At 34.7% G+C, this 12,103-nt stretch overlaps 1 protein-coding gene across 1 annotated transcript in view; it reads right to left on the bottom strand.

Moving 5' to 3' along the window:
* ko (Stork-head domain-containing protein knockout) overlaps positions 1-12,103 on the bottom strand; it is a 712,534-nt gene that overhangs the window by 264,506 nt on the left and 435,925 nt on the right.

Here is a 12,103-nt window from a genome sequence, read left to right as displayed (position 1 = left end):
AAAAACAACAAAAGCTAAAATAACAATGAGGGGCGTGAACAAACAGCATCCACGGCTGATTGGATTGTAAAATAGGCACACAAAAAAACACAAGAATAGTCAAGGAAACGTTTTTGGCTTTACTAAAATTGGGTCTTAATTAAAAATGTCCAAGTCTGCATGTTAGTTCTGTTTACTCCAAACTGGAAAAAGAAACGGTGAAGATGGGTTTGATGGTGAATGAGGACAAAACGAAGTACCTGCTGTCAACGAGCAAAGAGTCAGCGCATATATGCCTTGGCAACCACACTACTGTTGGCAGCCATAATTTCGAAGTAGTAAAAGACTTCGTTTATTTGGGAACCAGCTTCAACACTAGCAACAACATCAGCACTGAAATCCAGGAGGAATCAATCTTGCCAATAAATGCTACTTTGGACTAGGTAGGCAATTGAAAAGTAAAGTCCTCCTCAGCGAACGAAAATCATACTCTACAAGTCACTTATCGCACCCGTCCTGCTATATGGGGCAGAAGCATGGACCATGACAACAGCAGTTGAAGCGGTTTTGGGAGTGTTCGAGAGAAAAGTTCTTCGAAAGATTTATGGACCTCTACGCGTTGGCGATGGCGAGTACCGAAGAAGATTTAGTGATGACGGTACGAGCTATACGCAGACATCCACATAATCCAGCGAATTAAAACGCAGTGGCTGCGCTGGCTAGGCCATGTTATGCGAATGAAAGATGATGTTCCGGCCAAGAAAGTCTTTCTATTAGAACCCGCCTATGGAAGCAGAGGTAGAGGGTGGCCCCACTCCTTTGGAAACGACCAGGTGGAAAAGGATTTAAACCACTTGGTGTGACCAATTGGCGCCGGATGGCGGAGAGAAGGAGCGACTGGCGCGCCTTGCTGGACGGCAATAACCGTTTAGACGGTTAAGCGCCAATAAAGTAAGTAAGTGCATGTTTTTTATTTTCTAAAGCTAGAAAGCTGGATAATCCGCGAAATTTTTGGGGATAATTTTTTTATAAACACACAAAAAAAAAAATGTGGTGCCAAAACCACTCTTTTTGGTGTTGTTGTACATATATAAAACTAAAATAGTGTAAATTTCATCCCCAAGAGGTACTGAAAAAAAAAATATTCTGAAAATAAAATTTTAATAATAATAAAACACCGTGTTAGCACTGCACTTTATTTTTGTGTGTGTAATGATATTGATTTTTGCGCAATAATCTATCTTTTTTTATCGAAGGCGTGACAAAACTGTCAGGGCTATTAGACAGTTTTAATTCAGCTTTTGCAGTCTGTTAATGGTCCATTTACCTTAGCTTCAATCAATCATAACATTGTTTCTAAATTCCTAAAATAAGGCTTGACAAACCATGTAACTTTAAATTAGCATTTTCATTTTATGTTTGGTTTTATTGGTCTGTACATAATTAATTTTTATATTAATTGCTTGTTTTCAAGACCGGTTATGTTATTTTTGTAAAATTTATATTTTACAAGTTATTGGATTATAATACAAAGAAACGAGTAAAATAAAAATAAAAAGATGATAAAAGAATTTTAAGAACTACCTTTATATAAATGGACCAAAAAATGGATGGCAATTTTTCCTTTACACAGACACATTCTTGTTGAATTTTGACTAAAAAACTTTAACAATAGCTCTTGTAAAAGAATTTTGGGATTTAAAACTATAAAGGTGAAGCGCAATCTTTCAATTTAAGGCAAATCGTGTACTTGGGATTAACTAATTGGTTATTTAAAATTTAAGCATGCGCTCTACCTCTCTAATTTTAAATCCCCAAATTCTTTTACAAGAGCTATTGTTAAAGTTTTTTAGTCAAAATTCAACAAGATTATGTCTGAATGAAGGAAAAATTGCTTTATATTTTTTGGTCCATTTATATAAAGGTAGTCCTTAAAATTTTTTTATCATCTTTTTATTTTCACTTTTTTAGTGCTGCCTGCAAAAAGGCATTTGGAATTTTGGGTTCTGACTCACGGCCCAAGTTTCAAGTCTCTAGGTAGCCGGGAAGTTAGTTGAAAATGGATTGAAAGATTCCCAAATCAAAATTAATTCTCTTAACATTTCGATCCATGCGCCACCTAGCGAAAATTTTTTGATCAAATATTGCATTGCCACTGGGTTCTGACTCACGGCCCACGTTTCAGGTCTCTAGCTCACCGGGAAGTTACTTAAAAATCGATCGCACGATTCCCTCCGTTTTTTCAGGGATTTTGGTTTATCTGGATTCGTCTGCCACCTGGCGGCATTTTGTTTTCCACGAATTGTAGTGCCATCGACTCGCAAACTATGTTCTAAGTTTCAAGTCTCTGGATCACCGAGAAGTTAGTTAAAAGTCGATCGCAAAATTTCCACTTTAAAATTAATTTTCTGTATATCTCGATCCGTGCGCCACTTAGCGGATTTTTTTTTCACTTGTATTGTAATGTCTCCCAGATCTGAACTATGCTCTAAGTATCAAGTGTCTAGCTCAACGGGAAGTTAGCGAAAAAGACTTTTCCGTGGGTCAAAAATTCGTATGGAAATGAGGGGACAAACATGAAAGCGACTTAATATAAAGGTAAATAATAATAAATACAAAAGTCCATAGACCGTATAGGCGACTATTTCAAAACCAATAACGGTTTATCATCAGCGGTCCACACATTGAGGGCTTGAAGTTAAAGCGCATCAAACCATCAGCGCACTTTGAAATTTTCTATTTATAACTGCCTTTCTACTTTTTGGTTGTTGTTTTTTCTTTCACCACCGTCAAATGGGTGCGCCAATCAGGTGCTATTATCTCATTCGTCGAGGATTTTTGTAGCAGCTCATACGGGGTTTCTTTAAGCTCTTCCTTTTATTAGAATTCTAGGGTGATTGATGGCTTGATGCCTTCAATGTGTAGATCGCTGATGACAAACCGTTATTGGTTTTGTTATAGTCGACTACACGGTCTATGAACTTTGTGTTTTTCTAACACCACGGGCATCGTCCGTCCCATTTGGGAGTTTTGGGCGGTTCAGTCTGCAATTTATCTGGGTTTAATGGCGTTTAGCGCAGTGGGAGTGGTAAGAATTTTACGGAAGCCATGCTGATGGCTGGTTAACCGAATATTTGCATTTACATGAGTGAAGCGAGCGGTTTTCAACAGTTCTATACCGGCTAAAGGAATAATGTCGGTAGATACGACTCATCATCGTACGTGACTAGTACGAATAACACTTGATTTGTATGCTGGCTTGTCCCCGACCCAATTGACGTAACAACTTAGATTAAAATGAGTTAGAAAAGTTTCTATAACATATTATAAACTTCTAAGCAAAACAATCATCTGTTCAAGCAACAGCCGATAGGAGAAGAACAGGGGATTCAAGGGGTTGATAAGCACAATACAAAGCTTTATAGCTTCAAAACTTCCGCAACCCACTTGTCAACCTCACCTACGCGAGGGGAATCCTGTTGCAAATATAAATGTATCATACACATATCTAGCAGGCGAAGGTCTGGCGACTCCAAGTTCCTCATGAAACTAGGGGGGTGGGGCGGGATTGCCTGGAAGGTTTAATGTGGTCATATTAACCGTTCCCGAGATGATCGGGCTAGTACCTTAATGGTGCTTCCTATCGGAACATACTGGATGGATGGATTCATATCCTCCAGAGGACCATCAGCAGCGTTAAAACTCCTTCGGGTAGTGGCTTTACCGATACAATAACATGAAAGCGCTTTAGATTTTGGAAATGAAATCAAAATCAATTTAGAGTAGGTCAAGCCGACAAATTACTCGCTACGTCACGTAATTACATACATACATACATTTTTCCATTGTGTACTAAACAAACACCTTTTAATTTAATTAGTTTTGGGTTATCAATAATTTGAAACAATTAAAAAGTACTTTTACTCGCTATATTCAGTTTTTTTTTATTTAACAACAACTTTTCTCACTGGCTGATCAAGCTATGAAATTATTTAATTAGAGCGGAATTTATAGCAAGTCATAAAATTTTTTTTTATTGTATGCACCATACATATTTACCGTATCAAATCTGAAGCATAACATAACATAAATACCAACATCAATTCGAGTGTTTGAGCACAATAACAACAACAACAACGATAACTGTGAATAATGGTTTTGGCGCGCTTAAACCATTTATTATCAAAATATTTATGTACTGCAATAAGTACGAGTTTAATGGTCTTAGCATTATCAATTACATTAAAATTCCATTAACGAGGTGAACGTTGTTAATAATTCAACATTTTATATGAAGTCATGCTTAAGTGTCCAACAATAAATCAAAACAATGCAATGAGCACTAAAACACCAAAGAGCGGATATGGAAAAATTGTTCAATTAAAATCATAGCAAATTTTATAAACAGTCGCTTACTTGGAAAAGGGCTGCAACATCCATTTTTTAAATACCTTAAATTTAATCTGTGACTTCTGTGAGTTTGAGGCAGAAAAAAGTATGTATGTATATCTAGATACACAAAAGGAATTCGAAATAAAGAAGAAAAGAAAACAGAGCCGGTTTAAAAATAGAGTTCTGCGAAAAAAGACCGTAAATTTAGTCAAAACCGAAGATTTTTATTTGGTTTTCGTTTTATTTATTTTGAATATAATAATAAGTACAATGGGATTTAGAATCTTGCATATTGATCAAAAGAGGCGACATAATAAACTGTATATATAAACTATAGAAGAAACATATCATAAAAAAACAAATTAATTAATTCATATGGGCAAATCCCAAAAACTTTTACTTTTTTGAATACTCGGGTTTTATACACGGGAAAACAACTTAACGCCAGAAAAAAGTACAAGGGCATTAAGTTTGACCTTTTGGCTATCCGATCTGATGATTTTATAAACCAATAAAGTTGGTACTCAGTTTTTGCAGAACTTCGAAACGTAAAAAACGTCGATTTTTACACTTTTTCAAGATATACTTTTGATTTGTTTTTTGCATTTATTCGATAAAATTTTGAGGCATCGCTGAAACGCTATGGAATTTAAGCCGAATGTTGTTTTTGAGACGGAGATTCTAAGTATGAGCAAAATTGATGTGCCCCGCCAATACTCAAAACTATCATCAATCAAAGTAGCGATACTTTTTTTTTGTCATTTTCAATATTGACAGTTTTTTGCTTATAGCAACTGAGTATTGAAATTTGGATTATGCACGATGATAGCCTATCAGGGACTAAAAATAACTGGGGCTTCAAATTCTATGTGCCCCTTTCAGTTTTGAAGGTAGACGCAGAAAAGTGGAAGCACTTGGTTGCGTATATTTTTTTCAAGAACATGTTTTTTTGTGGGCACAGCTACAATTTTACTTTTATCACTTCATACACGTTTGTTAATTTTTTCTCTACACCACAGTAGTTTACCATCAATTGCCTCATCTTGGAATATTCACGCAAGGAAAGTTATTAATGTTTGTACATGGGGCAAATATACGAAATTTTCGACGAAAATTGGCAATCGTCAAAAAGTGGAGAAAAAAAAAATTTTTTTTTAACAAGGTTTTACTTTTAAAGTAAAAGAAAAAAACACAAATTTGGTACAAAAATTAAAAAAAAAAAATGCTCTACACTTTTTGACGATTGCCAATTTTTGGCGAAAATTTCGTACATTTGCCCCATGTACAAACATCAAAAACTTTCTTTGCGTGAATATTCGAAGATGAGGTAATTGATGGTATACTACTGTGGTGTAGAGAAAAAATTAAAAAACGGGTATGAAATATTTTACGGTTACCCGGTTTCATATTTTTGCCGATATCTCTAAAACCGGGTTTCGGGTATCAACAAAATTTTACCTAAATATACCCCACATAGATAAGTACATCCTGATAAAATTTCAACACAATCAGTTAGAAGTGTTTAAATAAGTAAAAAAATTTAAGGATCTCGGGTATTAAAACTTTTTTACATAAACATACTTCGTTCACATATCTATATGTTTTTAAAGTTTCAAAAGAATCGGTAGAAAGGTGTTAAAATAAATGTGTTGCAAACTTTGCAGTAAAAAATATTTGGCGGTTATTCGGTTTTATATTTTTACCGATATCTACAAAACCGGGTCTCGTATATCAAAAAAATTTTACATAGCTAACAGCTGCATATATCTCCATATTTTGTTAAAATTTCGATATAATCGGTACAGAAGTGTTGAAAGAAATGTATATTTAACATTGCGACCTCAATTTATATATATTTTGCTCGGTCTTTTGACTATATCTTTTTGAGACATTATGTAAGACGAGTAACGGCTATGCACTATAGCTCCAATATACCCCTCAATGTTCCTAACAAAAAGGTATTTACGTGATACCATGTTTCAAAAAAAATTGTTTTCTCCAAAAAAACCAAAGTTTGGCGGATTTCTCCATATCGGGCTCTTTGTAGGACCCTGCTTAATTGCTGCCTTGAGATCTGATAAGTCTTATGTTGAAAGTAGCCGGAGCCTTGAGATCGCTGGAGCAGGACACAAGCACAACACGAGCTCAACCGTTTCTTCAGAAGCGGGCGCTTCCTACCTCTACTGTCACTGCTAATTTTCCCCTTATCATGGCTGGAAAGGAATAATAAGCTCTTATCATGTTGAAAAAGAAGAGTCTACACCTTTTCCAGTTTAAGGCCCGGTTTTTCAGTACAAGTCAGTTTGTCAGCTAAACTACGATTAAACTTATTCTGCAGTTTTTCAGTCTACTTGAACCTACCAGTTATTTGCGTTCGTTCGCAACGGCGTCGAATATAACCTACAAGCATTTGGGCTTGAGTACCATTAGAGCTCATGTTGATACTTCTAAACTCTTAAGAGTTGTTTCGAAACAGTAAGTCAACTCGAGAATCATAGCGTACTGAGCAAAAAGATGGAATTTTTTATAAAGCAAAAAATGCTATTAAGTTGAAAAAATGTAAGTAACAACTCGTGGTTCTCTAACTGGACTCAAATGCAAGATTTCATTCTACAGTATTTTCACGAAAATAAAATGAAATATATATAATTTAAGAAATAAATAAAGGTGAGGCCCGGTAACCTCCGAAGAGATTTTAGGCCTAGCTTCTCTTCAAATTTGCTTCGTGCTCCTTTAAATTTTTCCTACAAATTGGCGGGACGGAAGCTGCTTGTTTTATGCCGACTCCGAACGGCATATGCAAGGCAGATGGGTTTTCACTGAGAGCTTTTCATGGCAGAAATACACTCGGAGTGCTTGCCAAACACTGCAAAGGGGCGACTCCGCTAAGACAAATTTTCTTTTAATTGAAAAACCTTGTTTCTAAAATTTTGATGTTGCTTTGCCCGGGGCGTGAACCCAGGATCTTCGGTGTGGTCGGCGGAGCACGCTACCATCACACCTCGGCGGCCGCCTATATAATTTATTTTTATTAATTACGTTTCATTACTGCTATCAACCAGGTGTTTGTTTCTCACAATAAACAGCTGTTGGTTTTGGTGGTACCACCTTGGAGATTTTTTTCAAATCCACCTCAACTCGATATGCAATGGAGGAGAAATGTGTTGAATATTCGTTTAAGAACTTACATTTCTCAAAATATCTCGAATAGATAATAATTGGAAAATGACTTTTTAGATCAACTAGAAATCTTTTAAATTTACAAAATTTCTGGAAAATTGGATAACAACTCGAGAACTATCTGGTTTAAGAATAATAAAAAAATAAATGTAAGGCGCGATAACCTCCGAAGAGATCTAAGGCCGAGCTTCTCTTCCAATTTGCGTCGTGCTCCTCTTGATTTTTCCCTACAAATTGGCCGGACGGGACCTACATGTTTTATGCCGACTCCGAACGGCATCTGCAAGGCAGATGAGTTTTCACTGAGAGCTTTTCATGGCAGAAATACAATCGGAGCGCTTGCCAGACACTGCCGAGGGGCGACCCCGCTTAGAAAAATTTTCTTCTAATTGAAAAATCTTATTTCTAAAATTTTGATGTTGCTTTGCCCGGGAGTTGAACCCAGGGCATACGGTGTGATAGGCGGAGCACGCTACCATCACACCACGGTGGCCGCCTGGTTTAAGAATAATTAAATAATTATGGAGAATTTTTTTCCATGTTTGTTGGGTAAACAAAACACAGCTGTTGCCGTATCTATAAATTATCTAGATAATAAAAAAACCAATGTTGCTGCACAAAAAAGCCTACCCCAAAGGCGACCTTAAACTGTAACTGAAAAACTGCTCAGTAGTTTAAATGGAGTTTAAATTTGTTTGGAGTTTAAGCAAACTTAGTTTAAGCTTAGCTTAACCAACTACTAAAAAACCGGGCCTAAGTTCAGAAACTTAAAATCCAAGTTCAGAATTTCCAATTCAAGTTCAGAAATTCCAATTTAAATTCAGAAAATTACAATTCAAGTTTAGAATATTAAAATTAAAGTTCAGAAAACTACATTTCAAGTTCAGAAAATTACAGTTCAAATTCTGAACTTGAAATGTAATTTTTTGAACTTGAATTGTAATATTCTGAACTTGCATTGTAAAGTTCTGAACTTGCATTTTAATTCACTGAACCATGTTAAGGTCTGCGTAAAACTCGCACAGCTCATCATTTATAAGTATATTTGTATAAAATAAATGAATATTGCCGAAGTCAAGATAAAGCTTGTTGTTATATTATAAGTACTGGTAAGAAAGGTCTTGCACTGCTAATTAACTTAAAAGAAAGAGGATTGATAATGCGATATATAAGCGTCAAACCAGTAGATGAGACATCGAGCTGCAAGTCGTTCCCCTGGACTCAGCTTCGGTAATTGATCGATCAGTAACACAAAACCGAAATTTTGGTTTGGCTTCGAATTTGGACCAAGAATGCTCCTTTGGACGCGCTAAATCTTATGACTTAGTGGTGCTGTTATTGTTGTTACGGGCATATATAATTTATTTTGATATTTTCAATTGGTGTCCACGAAACAATTTGTTTAAGCTTGAAAAATCTAACTTTATTGTTCGTGTAAAGCTTTGGCCACACAGCGTTTTTCTAATTCATTCGCCTTTCGTGCAACTCTGCCAAAGATTATTTTACAGCTCTAATATTATAGCATCATACGTACATTTTTTGGTACCCAATGTGAAGTATAAATGTTACGTTCCGTGGTGACATCATACTTATAAGATTTGATTATTCATTTTGTGTTTTAATCTCATATCAAGTGACTTTACTTAATGTTAAACTAAATGATTAGCCTCAGCTATATAGTTTGAAGCCAGCTTGACTTAAAGAAGACAGACAACGGAAGAGCAAAAGTACTAAAAATTAATTGACAAAAGGGTGTGATTAGATTTACCGACTGTCAAAAACTATCTTTTTATTCGGTACGTCTGTAAAAATTACATCAACTAGACAAAATAGTAACTACCAAAAGTCGATATAGACAAGTTAAAGCAGCTTTATATTACTTTTACTTCCTATTGTTCAATGCAAATAAGATCTAATTAACTCTACTAGTATTAATTCACTGATTTGATAAAAATAAATATGGGATTTTTATTGCATCGTCCATTAGACTACTTTATATCCAGTTTAGCGAAAAAACCATATCAAATCGCTGTGCATAACTAATGGTATATCAACTTTAGCAGCAACAATGAACTATAAATGGTTTAATCTCACTTTATTTGCTAGTATTTATTTATGGATTCGAAAAAAATGTATATATTAATGGGATGTTAATTGCGTCAACTGTTATATCATTTTCCATACAATATTGCAAAAAATATATATCAAATTGCGGTTTATTTGTATAGTAAGTCATATATGATGTCACTTCAACTCTATTAACAACAATAATCTAATTTTAACGGATTAATGAGTTTATAGCATGGAATTAGCCGGTTTTTTTAAATTTATATTTAAGCGGTTTCAAGCAGGGCTCCAAAATAAGTTAGTTGAAAGTTATACTTAAACTCGTAACAAGTTACCAGATATTTGTTTACTTATAATTTTATTATTTATATGTTATACCAATTTTACACGGAATCTTAATAAAATCACAATTTTTTTTTAATGAAATAATTAAGTTTTCCTTTTCACACATGGCCACTTGCTTTATTAAGCGAACAGCAGCCCAAAAACTTATCACTCTTTTACAAAAATAGCTAAAATGGATAGCAGCATTTTCGTTCTTAACAGTTAAAGCCCCGTCACATAAGCAGTTTTTCATATAGATTCGTTTAACACAATCTTATACATTATGAGTATATTGCACTATTTTTATGGAGCACGGCAGTTTGAGCAACACTGGCGCCATCTGATATGAAAAAGTTGCCAACTTCAAACTTTTGTTGCAACCATAGCATAAGAAGAAGAATTTGACATTTGCTAAGGATGCTTTCAGAGTTTGCGAATAAAATTATTTTTCCCGCTCGTTGATAATTTTTATAACATTTTGCACAGTTAAAAATTGCAATTTAATAAATGAATAGGACACAAAATATGTTAGCATGCATTTGTGTTGTATGGCGAAAATGTTTATAACAATGATTCCCAAAATTTTGTACGCGAATGGGCAAAGCGAAATAAACTCCAATTCCTAAGTCTAAAATTCGTTCATATTTACAAAGGGAACGGAACATCTTGCGTGATTGTGGCGACGTTACTGGCATGCATAAGATTGCGTTGAACGCATCTATATGAAAAACTTCGTTGTGTCCCGACCATTAGGGCAATCAAAACAAAATGCGTGCACAACTACTCATAGATGTGGCACCTAACCAAATATGTGCCTATTTTTGAAAAATCCATATTATCTTTTACTGCAAATGCCGTAAAAAAATTTGCATTTTTTCGTAAATTATTGAAAATAATTTATTTTTGATGGTCAATTTGGTACATTGACAATAAAACCCGAAAGCGAACTAAGCGAACCCGACTAGATTTTCCACTCCTCTAGACATTCAATAAAGCGCAAATAGGTAAACGTAATAGTAAATAAAATAATTAAAAAGAAATTTTTGAGTTAAACGGTTTTATTGAAAACAATACTTACATTAAGTAATAATAACACTAAAAGTTAGAAAATAATTAGGTAATCCCTAGATAGTAGTCATTACACTCCTCATCAATCTAGGGTGTTGATCAGAAAATTAAATAAAAGCGTGGTCGCCCCTCGGCAGTGTTCTCGCTAATTTGTAGAAAAAATTAAGAGGAGAACGACGCAAGAGAAGCTCGGCCTAAAATCTCTTCGCGCCTTAAATTTACTTTTTTATTTTTTAAAAGTTTAACCTATTACAGTGTCCACATCGAAGTTATGTCAGAATGACTCGCGTCTCCTAAGGAAGTATGACTTCCTCTACAGCGAGAGGACACAAGACATTGCCGACGCTTTGTGGTTAAAAAATAAAGATTTCTAAATGAGAGTAACCAAAAACCGATTTCGTTACTTGCTAAAATCTTCTTAATTAGATGAGAGTTATTTGGAAGCTCTGCTTCAAGTTAGCAACATCCACGAATAAGTTAGTGATAGTTATTTAATGCATACCCTTTGCATCAACAATTGTATATACTCATGTATGCATATTTATATACAGTGAAATTCCTTATAACCGGACACTCACCGTCGCAGTGTTTTTGTACGGCTATGGGAGATGTCCGCTTATAGGGGATGAAGTCACAAAATATATACCACATATATAAATTGTATTATACATAGTTTGTTTGAGAAATTTTTGGAAGTAAAGAATATTTGCTACATAAAAATACATATACATACATATATCGATTAAGTACATTGCACAAGTCTTTACATTTCAATACTAGTTTGATTGAAAAAAATGGGTAATGCTTGATTGCTTAAACATTGATTGCTTTAATTTAAAATGTTCATTTTCAAAGTGACTCTCGATATCTTTAGTGTGCTGAAAAGCTGCATAGTAATTTTTTGCAAATTATTTCAAGCGCGCAACGAGTTTTAAAGCCTCGTCATATGATGTTATAGGCTCACTTATTTCTTCTGAAAATTCATCTTCTGAATCACTTATGTCCATAGTATCATCTTGTTGGCCAAATTGAATTTCTATATTGTTGTCCTCAGTGAAAAAATGTTGATTCCTTAGGAGAAAACCTTCCAAAT

The sequence above is a fragment of the Eurosta solidaginis genome, chromosome 5, assembly GCF_040869045.1.
Source record: "Eurosta solidaginis isolate ZX-2024a chromosome 5, ASM4086904v1, whole genome shotgun sequence".
In the NCBI taxonomy this organism is placed as follows: Eukaryota; Metazoa; Arthropoda; class Insecta; order Diptera; family Tephritidae; genus Eurosta; species Eurosta solidaginis.
This window is presented reverse-complemented; position numbering and strand designations above follow the sequence as displayed.